At 44.4% G+C, this 14,299-nt stretch overlaps 1 long non-coding RNA gene across 6 annotated transcripts; it reads right to left on the reverse strand.

The window, feature by feature from the left end:
* Positions 1-4,868: 4,868 nt before the first annotated feature.
* LOC123190551 (uncharacterized) lies at positions 4,869-8,301 on the reverse strand. Of its 6 annotated transcripts, none has more exons than XR_006496380.1 (4): positions 7,596-8,301; positions 7,334-7,391; positions 7,137-7,263; positions 4,869-6,766 (listed from the first exon to the last, which is right to left on the reverse strand). It is a non-coding gene; the product is annotated as an uncharacterized lncRNA (long non-coding RNA). The 6 variants fall into 6 exon arrangements; XR_006496384.1 differs by having other exon boundaries at positions 4,869-6,260; positions 6,635-7,263; positions 7,596-8,300; XR_006496381.1 differs by having other exon boundaries at positions 4,869-5,173; positions 5,321-7,263; positions 7,596-8,300.
* Positions 8,302-14,299: the final 5,998 nt, after the last annotated feature.

The following is a 14,299-nucleotide window of genomic DNA, read 5'->3' on the forward strand; positions in this document are numbered from 1 at the left end:
CACCCCTAAGGACACAAGTTGATCCACATGATCATATTCTTAGCCGTGTGCGGTGCCCCCTTCCACCATAGTCCTCGGTAATATTGTAGCGGTGCTTAGGCGAAGCCCTGCGACAGTAGTACATCAAGATCGTCACCACGCCGTCGTGCTGACGGAACTCTTCCCCGACACTTTGCTGGATCGGAGTCCGGGGATCGTCATCGAGTTGAACGTGTGCTAGAACTCGGAGGTGCCGTAGTTTCGGTGCTTGATCGGTCGGGCCATGAAGACGTACGACTACATCAACCAAGTTAACGCTTCCGTTGTCGATCTACAAGGGTACGTAGATCACACTCTCCCCTCTCGTTGCTACGCATCACCATGATCTTGCGTGTGCGTAGGAAATTTTTTGAAATTACTACGTTCCCCAACACTATGTACCTTTACCCCTTTTATCTATTTACATGGGTTGTTGTGAAGATTACCTTACTTGCGACATTGCTTTCAATGCGGTTATGCCTCTAAGTCGTGCTTCGACACGTAGGAGATATAGCCGCATCGAGGGTGTTACACTTATACATGTTCCTATGACTATGAGATTATGCAACTCTCGTTTACCAGAGGAACGCTTTGTGTGCCACCAAACGTCACAACATAACTGGGTGATTATAAAGGTGCTCTACAGGTGCAAAAGGAGTTTTGCGGAGGCCAGGGGGCCAAACGTCGGAGACCCTGGCGTCTTGCCCTGGGCGAGACGCCGAGGCCCATGGCGTCTGGGCCAGACGCCAAGGATTGTGGCGTTTGGTCCTGGAGTCTGAGTGGGACTCTTGCCTTTCGGGCAAAACCGACTTTGAGGAGGCTTTTGCTCCAAGTTTCGACCCCAGGGCTCAACATATAAATAGAGGGGCAGGGCTAGCACCAAAGAAACATCAAGAAACACTAAGCCGTGTGCTGGCTACCCCGTCCCCTCTAGTTTATCCTCCGTCATAGTTTTCGTAGTGCTTAGGCGAAGCCCTGCGGAGATTGTTCTTCACCAACACCGTCACCACGCCGTCGTGCTGCCGGAACTCATCTACTACTTTGCCCCTCTTGCTGGATCGAGAAGGCGAGGACGTCACCGAGTCGATCGTGTGCAGAACTCGAAGGTGTCGTGCTTTTGGTACTTGGATCAGTCGGATCGTGAAGACGTACGACTACATCAACCGTGTCGATATAACGCTTCCGCGAACGGTCTACGAGGGTATGTAGACAACACTCTTCCCTCTCGTTGCTATGCATCACCATGATCCTGCGTGTGCGTAGGAATTTTTTGAAATTACTACGTTACCCAACACTTTGATAACTAGATGATGCCCCGCAGGTTGTTGCGGGAATATTTTGCAACATATTTCAATGTGATTCGTTGTATGAATAATGAATAACTGAAGTAATAATATAAAAAGCTAAAACTGAAAATACATATAATTTATTATGTTTGATTACTATATAATTGTAATTTTTTTATTAACAATAAATAGCATAGTAGAATGAAAATTCTTTTGGATGTTTGCATGTTGATATGAGTCTTTTTTTCATGCATGTTTAATGATGAAGTGACATGCTTGCATGATGGGAGACATATGATAGTGGAGGTGGGCATTTTCTCATGCATGCTATGGGATGATGTGGCATGCTTGCATGTTGAGAGAAATAGTTAGTGGGGGCTAGCTATTTAGATATAAAAGATTTGGTATGTGGGTGGACCGGTGCTTGGGTATTGTCCTTACTTGGACAAGCATCCCACTTATGATTAACCTCTATTGCAAGCATCCGCAACTACAACAAAAGTATTAAGGTAAACCTAACCATAGCATGAAACATATGGATCCAAATCACCTCCTTGCGAAGCAACGCATAAACTAGGGTTTAAACTTCTGTCACTCTAGCAACCCATCATCTACTTATTACTTCCCAATGCCTTCCTCTAGGCCCAAATAATGGTGAAGTGTCATGTATTCGACATTCACATAACACCACTAGAGGAGAGACAACATACATCTCATCAAAATATCGAACGAATACCAAATTCACATGACTACTAATAGCAAGACTTCTCCCATGCCCTCAGGAACAAACGTAACTACTCACAAAGCATAATCATGTTCATAATCAGAGGGGTATTAATATGCATATAGGATCTGAACATATGATTTTCCACCAAATAAACCAACTAGCATTAACTACAAGGAGTAATTAACACTACTAGCAACCTACTAGCACCAATCCCGGACTTGGAGACAAGAATTGGATACAAGAGATGAACTAGGGTTTTGAGAGGAGATGGTGCTGATGAAGATGTTGATGGAGATTTCCCTCTCCCGATGAGATGAGCGTTGGTGATGACGATGGCGATGATTTCCCCCTCTCGGAGAGAAGTTTCCCCGGCAGAACAGCTCTGCCGGAGCCCTATATTCGTTCCGCCAAGGCTCCGCCTTCTGGCGGCGGAGTTTCGTCCGAGAAGATGGCTTATGATTTTTTTCTCATCGAAAGACTTCATATAGCAGAAGATGGACATCGGAGGGCCACCCGGAGGCCCACGAGGTAGGGGGGCGCGCCCAGGGGGTAGGGCGCGCCCCCCACCCTCGTGGGCAGGGTGTGGCCCCCTGGTGAACTTCTTGCGCTCGGTATTTTTTATATATTTTGAAAATGTCTTTCGTGAAGTTTCAGAACTTTTGGAGCTGTGCAGAATAGGTCTCAAATATTTGCTCATTTTCCAGCCCGGAATCCCATCTGCCGGCATTCTCTCTCTTTATGTAAACCTTATAAAATAAAAGAAAATATGCATAAGTATTGTGACATAATGTGTAATAACAGCCCATAATGCAATAAATATCGATATAAAAGCATGATGCAAAATGGACGTATCACACCCTCACTTGTTGGATCAAGGAGAGGACACCGCCGAGCCGTACGTGTGCTAAACTCGAAGGTGCTGCACGTGCGGTACTTGGATCGGATTGGATCGCGACACGAGTACGACTACACCAACCACGGTCTCTAGATCGTTAACGCTTTCGGCGTACAAGGGTATGTAGACACCGCTCCCCTCTCATAGCTTTACATCTCATCTTGGGTGTTTCATAGATTTTTTTTTTTGATTTTCATCTTTGTTCCCCTTCAAAAAATTCCTCAAATATTCAACATGGCTCCTTCAGAATCTCTTCCCTATTCATCATCTTAATTGAGGCACTCGTAATTGGTATTGAATAAATAAAACATGTCCGCCTCCATTGCAACACACGGACAATTAGGTTGCTAATAATAATATATACTCCATACTTGACGAACAAAAAAGAGAAATATATATATTACTATATCATAATGGTTTTTTTCTCTTCTTGGGTTGAGATTTGTTTTAGCTTACAAATTATTATATTTTCAAATAATATTTTACAGACTCATTGTGAACACGAACAAGTTCTCACAAATATATTTTTTTGCAACTTTGAAGTATGCTTTTTGATTATTTTTTCTCTACTACTTCCTCCGTAAAGAAATATAAGAGTATTTAGATCACTAAAGCAATGATCTAAACGCTTTTATATTTCTTTATAGAGGGAGTACTTATTGTAAGGTTTCGTCTTTTATTTTTGTTCCCATGACCCCTTCGTCCAATGTTTTCATCTAATAATCAATCATCTTAATTTATTTACCTTCTGAGCAAATTTCACTTTAATTTACTTTACCACATTTATATCTCGTTGCACGTGTGGGCATTGTCCTAGTACTTTTTTTGAAAAAACAGCGAGCCCGTCCTCCGTAACTTTGCATTCACGTATTGTCGTCTTAATTATTGACGAACGGGCGGGGGCTAAATCAAGCTGGGGTGTATCAGTACCTGGCCATGGGCCGGGCCGGGCCAGGCTTGGGCCAGGCCTTAAAAAGCCCATGGCAGAAAACTAAGGCCCAGGCCCTCCCATGCCCTATCACCAGGCCTACTTTTCAAGCCCAAGCCCGGCCCATTTAGTAAAAAGCCTTAAAAAGCCCTTAGGGCTTAGGGCCATGGGCCGGGCCTCTTCCTTAAAATGCCAATATCCCAAGCCCAAGCCCGTCCAAGCCCTGCTGGTGGGCTAAAAACTCAGGCCCAAGCCCGTCCCATGGGCAAGCCCATTGGGCCTAGGCCCTGGATTTTAGGGCCGAGCCTGGGTGGGCCGACAGGGTTGGGCCGAAGATGGCCAAGACTAGGCGTATGCATGAGCTCTTTCCTAATTTTCGTTTAACATGAGACGATCTTTTTTTTCGTTTGAGATGAGACGAGCACGAGACGATCTTAAAACCTAACACTTTTTTTGGAAGCTTCTTAAAACCTAACACCGGATTATTACTTCCAACTAGTAAGCGTGCACATGCAACGCACGTAATTCTTTAGCAAGGATGTATACAACTTTGTTTTCACAAGGTTACTTTAAAACCAACATTTCACAAATGATATGCTTTTTTATTGAGAACACATCTTATCTTGTTTCAGCATGCAAGGTTCCAGCAACAGATGTGCCTGGGTTAACTGTTAAAGTTGTGTAAATTCTCACTGCATTATCATACATTGTGTTATCTCTATAAGCTGGACATTAGTCTATAACCCATGTACTCTTTAATATATAAGCGTGCAAGTTACATTCAGAGTGAACATAGCCCAGCTGAACAAGAAAGGGGGCACTTAGCCTACCGAAAGAGTGCTATGTGTTTCAGCACTTATTGAATTCAAAAACCGTCTGCATAATTTGCAGACCATAGCACAAAACAAGATCAAATCTTTGAAAGGACTTAAATTTAGGAACGGATGGAGTATATTTTGCACTGCTGTTTTTAGAGAAGAATATAAAATAGGATTAAAGGAGACATGCAAGTAATGGAGCAGGGAAATGATCTTGTCCTATTCTATACAGCTTTGCATTGCAAGTGTAGACCATACATAGTAGGAAAATGACCACAGTGCAAACACATATTCACAAAGGACACTAAACACATAATTCAAATACGTCGTTTGGATTAAAATATGCAAGTTCACATCATGATAGCCAACTTTCACTACAACTCTCTTTCAAATTGTTTGTCCTGTGATGTGGCAAAGATATTCTCATACGCTTGCAAGGATCATAAACCACCATGATTTCCCATCATCGATTAAAAAGTTCCTCTACAGTATTTGGTCATCCTGTGCACAAATCATATATATGTAAATCTCAAATGAATGATTGAGATGGAACTATAACATCAAAACTATAATTGTCGAATGATTGATAATGTGAATCGCACAATCAGAATAACAAAGGAGATAAAAAAAACATTCGACACTCGATACCCTTTAGGTACAAATGCCACCCGCTCATCACCCAAGTTCACAAGAACAGCTCCAATGTGTGACCAAACGCGACTCGGCTCCAGCCTGCAGGCATCCAAAGTGAGATGGTGTGACAGCTTCATGTTGCGGAAAGTAGTGGCTACTCTCGGGTGTAGTACACCCGAGTTAGCAAAAGATTGAAAAAATGTGATCAAACATTGTCCAAAAAATCTAAACTTTTGGGACATAAAACATTATCAGATGTGTGAGGTCCTTGCAAAATTTCATCTAAATATAACATCTGAGGAGCTCTCACCAAAAATAACAAAATCACTGCTCAAACAGTGCACAAAACTTTCAGCAGCGATTTTGTTTTTTTCGGTGAGAGCTCCTCGGATGTTATTTTTCGATGAAACTTGACACGAACCTCAAACATATGATAAAGTTTGATGTAGCAAAATTTCAGATTTTTTGGATTTCGTTTGATAAACTTTTTTCAAAGTTTTTGCTAACTCGGGTGTAGTACACCCGAGAGTAGAAAATCCAGTCTCTTCATGTTGCTGTAACTCTTCATAGTATACAACAAAATCTGATTCAAGCTTAACCACAACAATAGAAAACAATTGCTAGACAAAATATATCTTTTGCATAACCAGCAGGCACACCTCAAATTACCCAACTTTAATCAAAGTGATATATATGGTTCACGCTCAGCTCCCATAGCCATTCTTGTGCAGAAGAATGTTGGGCACATCACCTGGAAGGCACGGACATGCATGACTCACGGTAGTCTTGGTATATCAGTTTTTAATACTTTTGCATATAAACATCTTACTACAGTAAAGTGTGCTACCAAGTTATATTTGTATAGCTACAGAGGTTTCCGGTATACCTGAATATTTGCTTGGCCATTAGCATGTTTAGATGACGGAACATCTTCAGTTAACTGTGCTAAGTCATGCTGAAAAAAAATTACAGGGATCCTGAAGGGAAGAACACTGAATATGTCGAAGATAAGAACACTGAAGACTTGGAAAATTTCCTATGATACAAAGTATTGTCCCAGGTTACATTGTCCATCTTGGTCAGATCCAGAAAAAACTTCACCATCATAGAAGTGTTTACTATAAAATTTAATTGTATATTATGAAAAATATTCATGTGCACACAATCGCCTATACAAACCGGGGACTTCCTTCGCCATAAGAACACTGAAGACAACGAAGAAACTGACTCCAATGCTGAAACTATTTCAGGGTCATTACAAAAAGGAAGAAAAGACTTGGAAAAAAATATTAGTGATTCGCACAAGGAGATGTGGAAACAGTAGCACACCTTCTGTTACACTTAAGTGCGCAGCAAACTGCTTCTGATAGAATATTGACAAATATGCAGGCATGTGCGTGCACCATGCTTGTTGTGCAGCAAATCCTAATAAGAATTATCGGTGGTATAATCCTATGCTACCTAGACAAAATGAGGAGCAAAATAATAATATTAAAAAATTGTCTCGCACTGAAACAAAAATCAATAGCTCACCCAAGAATGCTACCTGAATATGAGCATCTAAATCATGTTCATGCTTAACTACAAAAAGGATAATGCCAAGGAGGCGGAGATGCAAGATAAATTAACAACATCGGCAGTGAGTTGTGAAAGAAAGCCCTAGTGGATAACATCACCAATTACTTGTTTATAGTTTGGATCCTTTCCAATGTAGACATTAGCAATAATTTTCTATGATACCGTGCATATAGGCTAATAATTAAAATGCAAAATGTCAAGATTTGGAAAGTAAAAGGAATCTAATTAGAGTTTTCTGCGAGAGGATTGTTACCAATCAAACAATCAGGAGTATCGTGTTTTGGGTGCATCTCTGTTAGCAAGTGCAGACTCAAGATCGAGTGTTGCAGAAATGATTTCTTCAGTAATATCAGTGCCTTCTCAAATTACAGCAATCACACCTGCAAGAAATTTAGCAGTAAGCATGTTGGTTTCTAGCCACACTGAACATATAGAAACACAACACCATACTGATTCCTTTGGAGTTGTTGCCTCTGCAGCTTTATGTGCTCCCTTTCAGTGGTTCAACCTGGACAGGATTTGAACAAATGTCAGTGTTAAATCTAGCAAAAAACCGAAACAAAAAAAGATCATATATGGATGAACAAAGGCGTGGAATATATGAACACAGAGAGACTGAAATAGAGAGAGGGCTAGCTATATAGAGAAATCAATTAGGGGAACTCATCGAACATGTGGTGGGTATACAGACGCTACATGGTGCAGTCCCTACCAGTGTGCCTCCCTGTAGGAACGGGCGCAGGGGCATTATGCATCCCTGGTGCGAGTTCGAGGAACAGATTTGCGGAGTCGATTGCCTAGCCGGAGAAATCCATCTTCACGGCCGAGCCAGGGGTGTCCCACGCCGTCGCTGATCGACGGAGAAGATAGACCCCGCCGCCGCCGACGCAATCTGAGCCCGCTGCCGACCGCCGCTTGTGCAGCCCACCTGGCCGAGATCAGCCGCCTCGATGCCCGGGCGCGCCGCCCCCTCCGACAACCGCCAGGCGCTCTCAGGAGAAGCGCCGCACACCAGCACCTCATCCACAATCCCGCGGCCGTGCTCCGCCTCCCTGTGCGCACCTCACCGCCCGCCGCGCCACCCGCCTCCACACCGGAGAGACCACCGCGTCGCCCGCATGACGCCACTCCCCCGCGCGTGGGAGGCCCGTCGGGGCGCACCGACTTCGCCCGCCGCCTACGACGGCCGGGCGCCGCCACCGCCGCCGGCGTCGACAGCCAGGGGAGCTCGGGGAGGGAGGCACTCACGGGGCTAGGGTTAGCGCCTTCAGAGCCGCCCACGCGAGCGGCACAGGAGGAAGGGGAAAAATCGATCGGTCCTTGTCGATCCGGAAATTCAGGGTGTCGCACGCGAGGACCAGGACGCGGAGGACAAAAAGTGGCAGACCATCTGCTCGGCAGAACATTTGATCTCGGACGTTGATTTGGATGGCTCACTGTTGATGCAATATGGACAGTAAGATGAGTTTAAATTGATTTGATTAGAGGGTTTTGATTATCCTGTGTATAATTTATTGTGTGGAGTTAGGGGAAATTATGTTTGTTCTTTTAATAGTAGTATAGATATAGATATAGATGTGCCTGCAGACGACGACGACGACTATATAGCCGCCGATGCGGAGACATTGACAAGACTTTACGAGCCGATCATGGTCGCATCAAAGTTCGCCGTCGGCAAGGTACGAGATGAGGTGCACGCCGTCGCCACGTCGACCTTCGCACCGAGCAACGGCCACGCGCACGCAGATGGGGAAAGGGCAGATGCGATCGAGGCCTCGCTGAGCATCGACGTTGGGGCCGGCACTGGCAGGCACACCGGCGCGCTGGTTGGTGCGGCGGCGGAAGAGGAGGCGTCACAGAGCAATGTCTTCGACCCTGTCAACGTCTCGGCCGACAAACACGCACGCGCCTCGCCCGGCGTGGCGGCGAAAAAGAAGGTGCCGGCTGGTGCGGCGATGGAGGCGCGGACCAAAGCTCCCGACGCCATCGCCGCCGTGGAGGCCATCCTGGGTTACACCTTCGCGGACAAGGCCCTGGTAGAGGCGGCACTCACGCACGGCTCCTTCAGCAGGTTGCGGGCCGGCGGCGCGGGCGCGACGTACGAGCGGCTCGAGTTCCTGGGCGACCGCGCCATCAACGTGGTGGTGGCGAGCCACCTGTACAGTGCGCACCCGGCGCTGCGCCCGGGCCCGCTCACCCGCCTCCACAGCCTCAACGTCGACCGCGAGAAGCTCGCTCGCGCCGCCGTCGCGCACGGCCTCCATCTCTTCCTCCGCCACGCGACGCCCTTCCTCAAGCAGCACGCCAAGGACTTCGCGGCGGAAATCGCCGCCTACCCGGTCCACTCCAACGGGCAAGTCAGGGCGCCCAAGTGCCTCTCCGACATCGTCGAGTCGCTCATCGGTGCCGTGTTCGTCGACTCCGACGGCGACAACGAGCAGATCTGGCGGGCGTTCAGGCGTCTTGCAGACCCGCTGATCGGGCCGGAGATGGTGGGGAAGCAGCCGATGATGGAATTCAACGAGCTATGCCGGGGCAAGATGCAGGCCAAGATCGTGAACAAAGACTGGGCCAAGAGCCACACTGTGAAGGTGGTCATCGACGGGGAGACGGTGGCGGTCGCGACATACGGCAAGAACAAGCACGCCGCGCGGAACCGGGCCGTCAAGTCGGCGCTGGACATTATCAAAGCTAGGAAGGAGAAGGACTCGATGGACACACTTACGTCGGCGCCGCATGATAAAGACAACAAGTCGGTGGGCGACCATTGCCCTCCGACGAATGAGCAGCCGGTGCTTCTGAGGAAGAGGACGGCGATGACAGAGGCTAGACAAGAGTGGAAGCCGCCAACCTTGGAGGAATTGCTCAATCGAGTCTTTAATTTCACTGGATAATTGCTCATGCGTTGCACGTGGACATACATATTTTAGAGGATCAACATCAATCGTGTTTGACATATATCTTGCATCCATCATATTCTAGATTTTGTTAAGATTTGATTTCATTATGGGTAGAGTAAGGTAATGAAAGTTTTGAATTAGTTGATATTTCGGTAAATGAGTATGAATAGGAGAACACAAGGAAAGTTTTGGTTTAATTAACATTTTGAAAGATTTTATTTGATATGATTGAGTTAGTGCAAAACATGATTTTGATAGGGTGTGTCTAGGGCACATCTAGATGTGCTCTAGTTATTGCACATCTAAATGAGTGAATCAAGTATAAAGAGGAAAAGAAAAAAGAAAAAGAAAAATATTCACACGAATCTCAACGCAAGATCAATGACATAGGACTTAGATGTGCAATACTTATGGCACATCTAGATGTGCTTTAGCAAAACTGATTTTGATAAGATTTGATTGAGTTGATGTAGAACTTAGTTTTCAAGAAAAGTACCGATTCAGTTTAGATTATTCTAAACCAAAGAAAGGGGAGGCGGCGAAACCAAATTTGGTTTGGTTTGATTATATGAGTAGGGGAAAGCAAAGAAAGTTTTCATTTAGTTCAGGTTTTGATATGATTTGGGTATGGATAGGGAAGGAAAGGAAAGTTTGATATAGTTCATGTTTTGAGAATATTTGATTTGATTTGATTGAGTTATTAATGTAGGACATGGTTTGATAAGATTCAGTTGAGTTAATGCTGAACATGATTTTTAAGTAACTAGCAAAAATACCCGTGTGTTGCAGCGAGAGAAAATTTAACTTCCCTAGCATAGACTAAAATATAAACCATTATTTAATTTATGATCCACGACAATTATTCCCAAGATGAAAAAGAATTATGCTTTCAATCATACAGTCTTTGCAAAATGATCATAGTTCAGTTTGCCGCTTCATAGTTTCATTCTCACCTCCATGCCACAATCAAATGGGAAGAACGAAAAGATTGTTTCGGAATAAGCCCATCTTGGCCGACTTAGGGGAGAAATAGAAACATATTATTTTTCGCCCCTCCACAATTGAATCGAAGAAAAAAAAGAGTGGAGCAGCCTAGCTTAGCCCACGTGTCTGAGAAATATAAACGGTGTGTGGTACATTCGTATATAGATGACGGCCGAAACTATAATTGGACGGAAGAATCCTTCCTTCCTTTAATATTAATATATAATAATTAGTATACATAAAATGGGATTAGGGCAAAAAAGTGACAGGAATTTTAAATCGGGGAAAATTTTCGAGGACCTCATCGAGGAGATGACGGAGTTTGCAACATCTGGTTCATGACCATGGAGGGCACGGATCATGTTGCGTGCAGCCAACAACAAAAATTAAACCATCAACAAAATATAGGAGGTTGACGGCATCTCGATGAATATTGTTGTCAGTAATTGGAGAATTTTCGTACAGAGCACGATGATTATTTTTTGAATGGATGAACATTTTTTATAACTCGTGAACATTTTTTTAAATAGGTACACATTTTTGGAATGGGAGAACATTTTTTGAAATTAATGAACATTTTTATTTGACAAAGATTATTTTTTAATGCATGAATATTTTAAATCAGCGAACATTTTTTGAATCGATAAACTTTTTTCTGAAATTCACGATCATTTTTTATTTTTGTGAACATTTTTTTAAAAATTCATGAACATGTTTTGAATTTGCAGAACTTTTGTTAAAATTCATAAACATTTTGCTACTTATGAGACATTTTTCAAAATTCAAAATTTATTTTAGAACTTTTCTGAAATCGCAAATTATTTAAAGAAGAAAAAAGGGGAAGTTCCTCCCTGCTAATGGGCCGGCCCAATAGGGCGCGCGGGAGGGTAGCATATAACATAATATTCCTCTATCCTGTTAAAAACGTTGTGGGTAGATGGGAATGTATCTGGTGCACCCGCACTTGTGGTGCTACCGGTGCACCGGATGCCATAGAATATTTTTTAAAATCTGAAAAAAAATTCTACCATGTTAACACAACATCAATGTATGATGTCACAAAATTTCGGATAAAAATTTGAAATGTTTTTTGAGATACAAAAATAACAAATTTGACACCAGTGTGATAATGGGCCAAATCTAGAGCCCAAGTTATGTTGTGTACTATTCAGTGTTGAATTTATCATTTTTGTTTTCCGAGTTATGTTTAGAATTTTGACTTGAAATTTTGTTACAACCTACATTAATGTTGTATGACTATGCTAATTTTTTTCAGAATTTTTTGAACATTTTAAAAGCACAATATGAGTCTGGTGCACCGGTAGCACCACAAGCTCCGGTGCACCAGATATTTCCCCGTGGGTAGATAGATTGGTTGTTGTGTTGTGGCTGAAAATAAGAGGGCTGGGGTTCGAGTCCCAGCAAAAGCATTTTTTTACTTTTAACATAAAACGGCAACGGACGGACGGACAAGATAGTGGGAAAACAATCCGTCCTTTAATATTATTAGGTATTAGGTATAAGTATAGATAGATAGATAGATATAGATATAGATATAGAAGTATCAATTTAGTTTGGATTGTTCAAAACCATGGAGGGGAGGAGAGGAGCGAAACCAAATTCGATGACGTTCAAACAGCAACTCTCCTTTGATAATAGAGAAGATTAGATGATCCGTTACATCCATGGTACAAGAACCCATTATTAGAAAAAAGTTATTTAATTATTGTAGTAATGTATGGTATTGGTAGCCCCAATGAAATGAAACAATAAGCACTATCGTGCCATTCATATAACATATAATCAAAGGCCACTACTAAGTGCCGACACTTTCGGCCGGTCGCCTGCCAGCCGCGTGATATAAGTCATGTGGGTCACACGATTCTTGTGTCATCCTTGTTTTACAACTGTTTCGCAGGCAAAAAAAACAAGCAAAACTGCCCCCGACCTCGTCAAACTGCCGCAAATCTGGGCTCGCGCGTGTTCCTCGCCGCCGCCTGCTTCCAGCACGTAGTGCGCCCTTATCGGCGCCGCACTTTTAGGCTCCACCATGCGTCGCTGAATCCGGTTGTAGCGCTTCGTGGCCCTCGCCGAGCTAGCACTATGCTGCTGGCGAGCTCGTTGCTCCACGCTGCCCCGGTCGCAGCACCCGCCATCGAGCCGGACGTACTCCATGGATCATCACCGTCCTGCTCCATTAAATGCATGCAGCAAAAAAGCTCATTAGTCCCAGCAAAAAAATTGTTAGCCGTCGCGGGTCAGAGCTGGGACATGAATGGTTGAAGCTTTCTTCATCCCCGGTTGTAGCTTTTGTCATCGACAGTTACAACTTTTCATCGTCATTCATAACTTGTGTGATCTATGGTTAAAGCTTTTCTCGTCACCGCTTGAAGCTTTTCCCATCACCGTTTCTAGCAAAAAAAAGCATTGTAGCATTTTCTTCTCCCCCACCCCAGTCATCGGTGGCAACTTTTTCGCCGCGGGTTGCAGCTTTTCATGTCGCCAATCGCAGCTTTCGCCATGCCGACTATAGCATTTGCGATCACCGGTATTGCTTTCCCCAGGTTGCCATTGCAACTTCCCAACGCCGATGAACGCTTCTGCCATCACCGATTGCAGCACCCTATGATGCCGCTTCCTGCAAATGTGCAGCTCGTGATCACCGCCGATGTAGCTCGTGGTCACCGCCAATGCACCCCATGACGTCAGTTGAAGCTGTTCTGTTTGTTGGTTGTAACTTTTCCCCTAGCCGGTTCCATCTTTTTTCGTGGCAGCAGCTTCCGCAATTCTCCGACGCAACAAAAATACTAGCCGGTCCCAGCAAAAATTCTTGCCGGTTGTAGCCCCGTGTTATGCCGGTTGAAGCACATCGGCTCGCTGCCTGTGCCATACAGCGTTCACGCTCCAGTCATCTACGGGTGCCCCTGTTTTGCAACTGCCAGCGGTCATCGTTCCCAGCTCCGGCGGGTGCTGGTCATCGTGTGCCCCCTGTTTTAGGATCTCCGGCTGACGGCCATGTCGTCCATAGCAAGGAGCAGCGCGAGGTGTGCGGGATGGGCACTGGATAGAGAGATTTGTGGAGGGGAAGACGAGACAGAGGTGGGAGAAGATAAGGCAAATCCGTCATTGTGTGGGCCTCCCCAGGGCCCCGCATGGGTGCAACCAATCAGGCGTGTGCGAGCGGGAGCGTCTGGCCGAGTGTTCCGCCGGCGCTCCGTTCCCAAACGTTTTCCATAATCAAATGAGAAACAAAATATATTTTTAGATAGCCCTTCTATATATTCAAAGTTAAGCTACCTTGGAGCATAAATTGATGCGTGCCTTAAAATTTTAAAGTTGTACTTCAATGTGGAATGTAAATAGGGCAAATCAAATAAAAGTATGCCTATCCTATTCGACAACAAAGAAAAAATAAAAGCAGCCAACCAAAAAATTAGTCTTGATGCGGTGGAAGCTATATTCTGACAAGCAACCATCAAAGTAGAACAAATTAAGATTTTTATGGGTAGAAACATAACATAGTACTCCCTCT

This window comes from Triticum aestivum, chromosome 2A (genome assembly GCF_018294505.1).
Source record: "Triticum aestivum cultivar Chinese Spring chromosome 2A, IWGSC CS RefSeq v2.1, whole genome shotgun sequence".
NCBI classification, from domain to species: Eukaryota; Viridiplantae; Streptophyta; class Magnoliopsida; order Poales; family Poaceae; genus Triticum; species Triticum aestivum.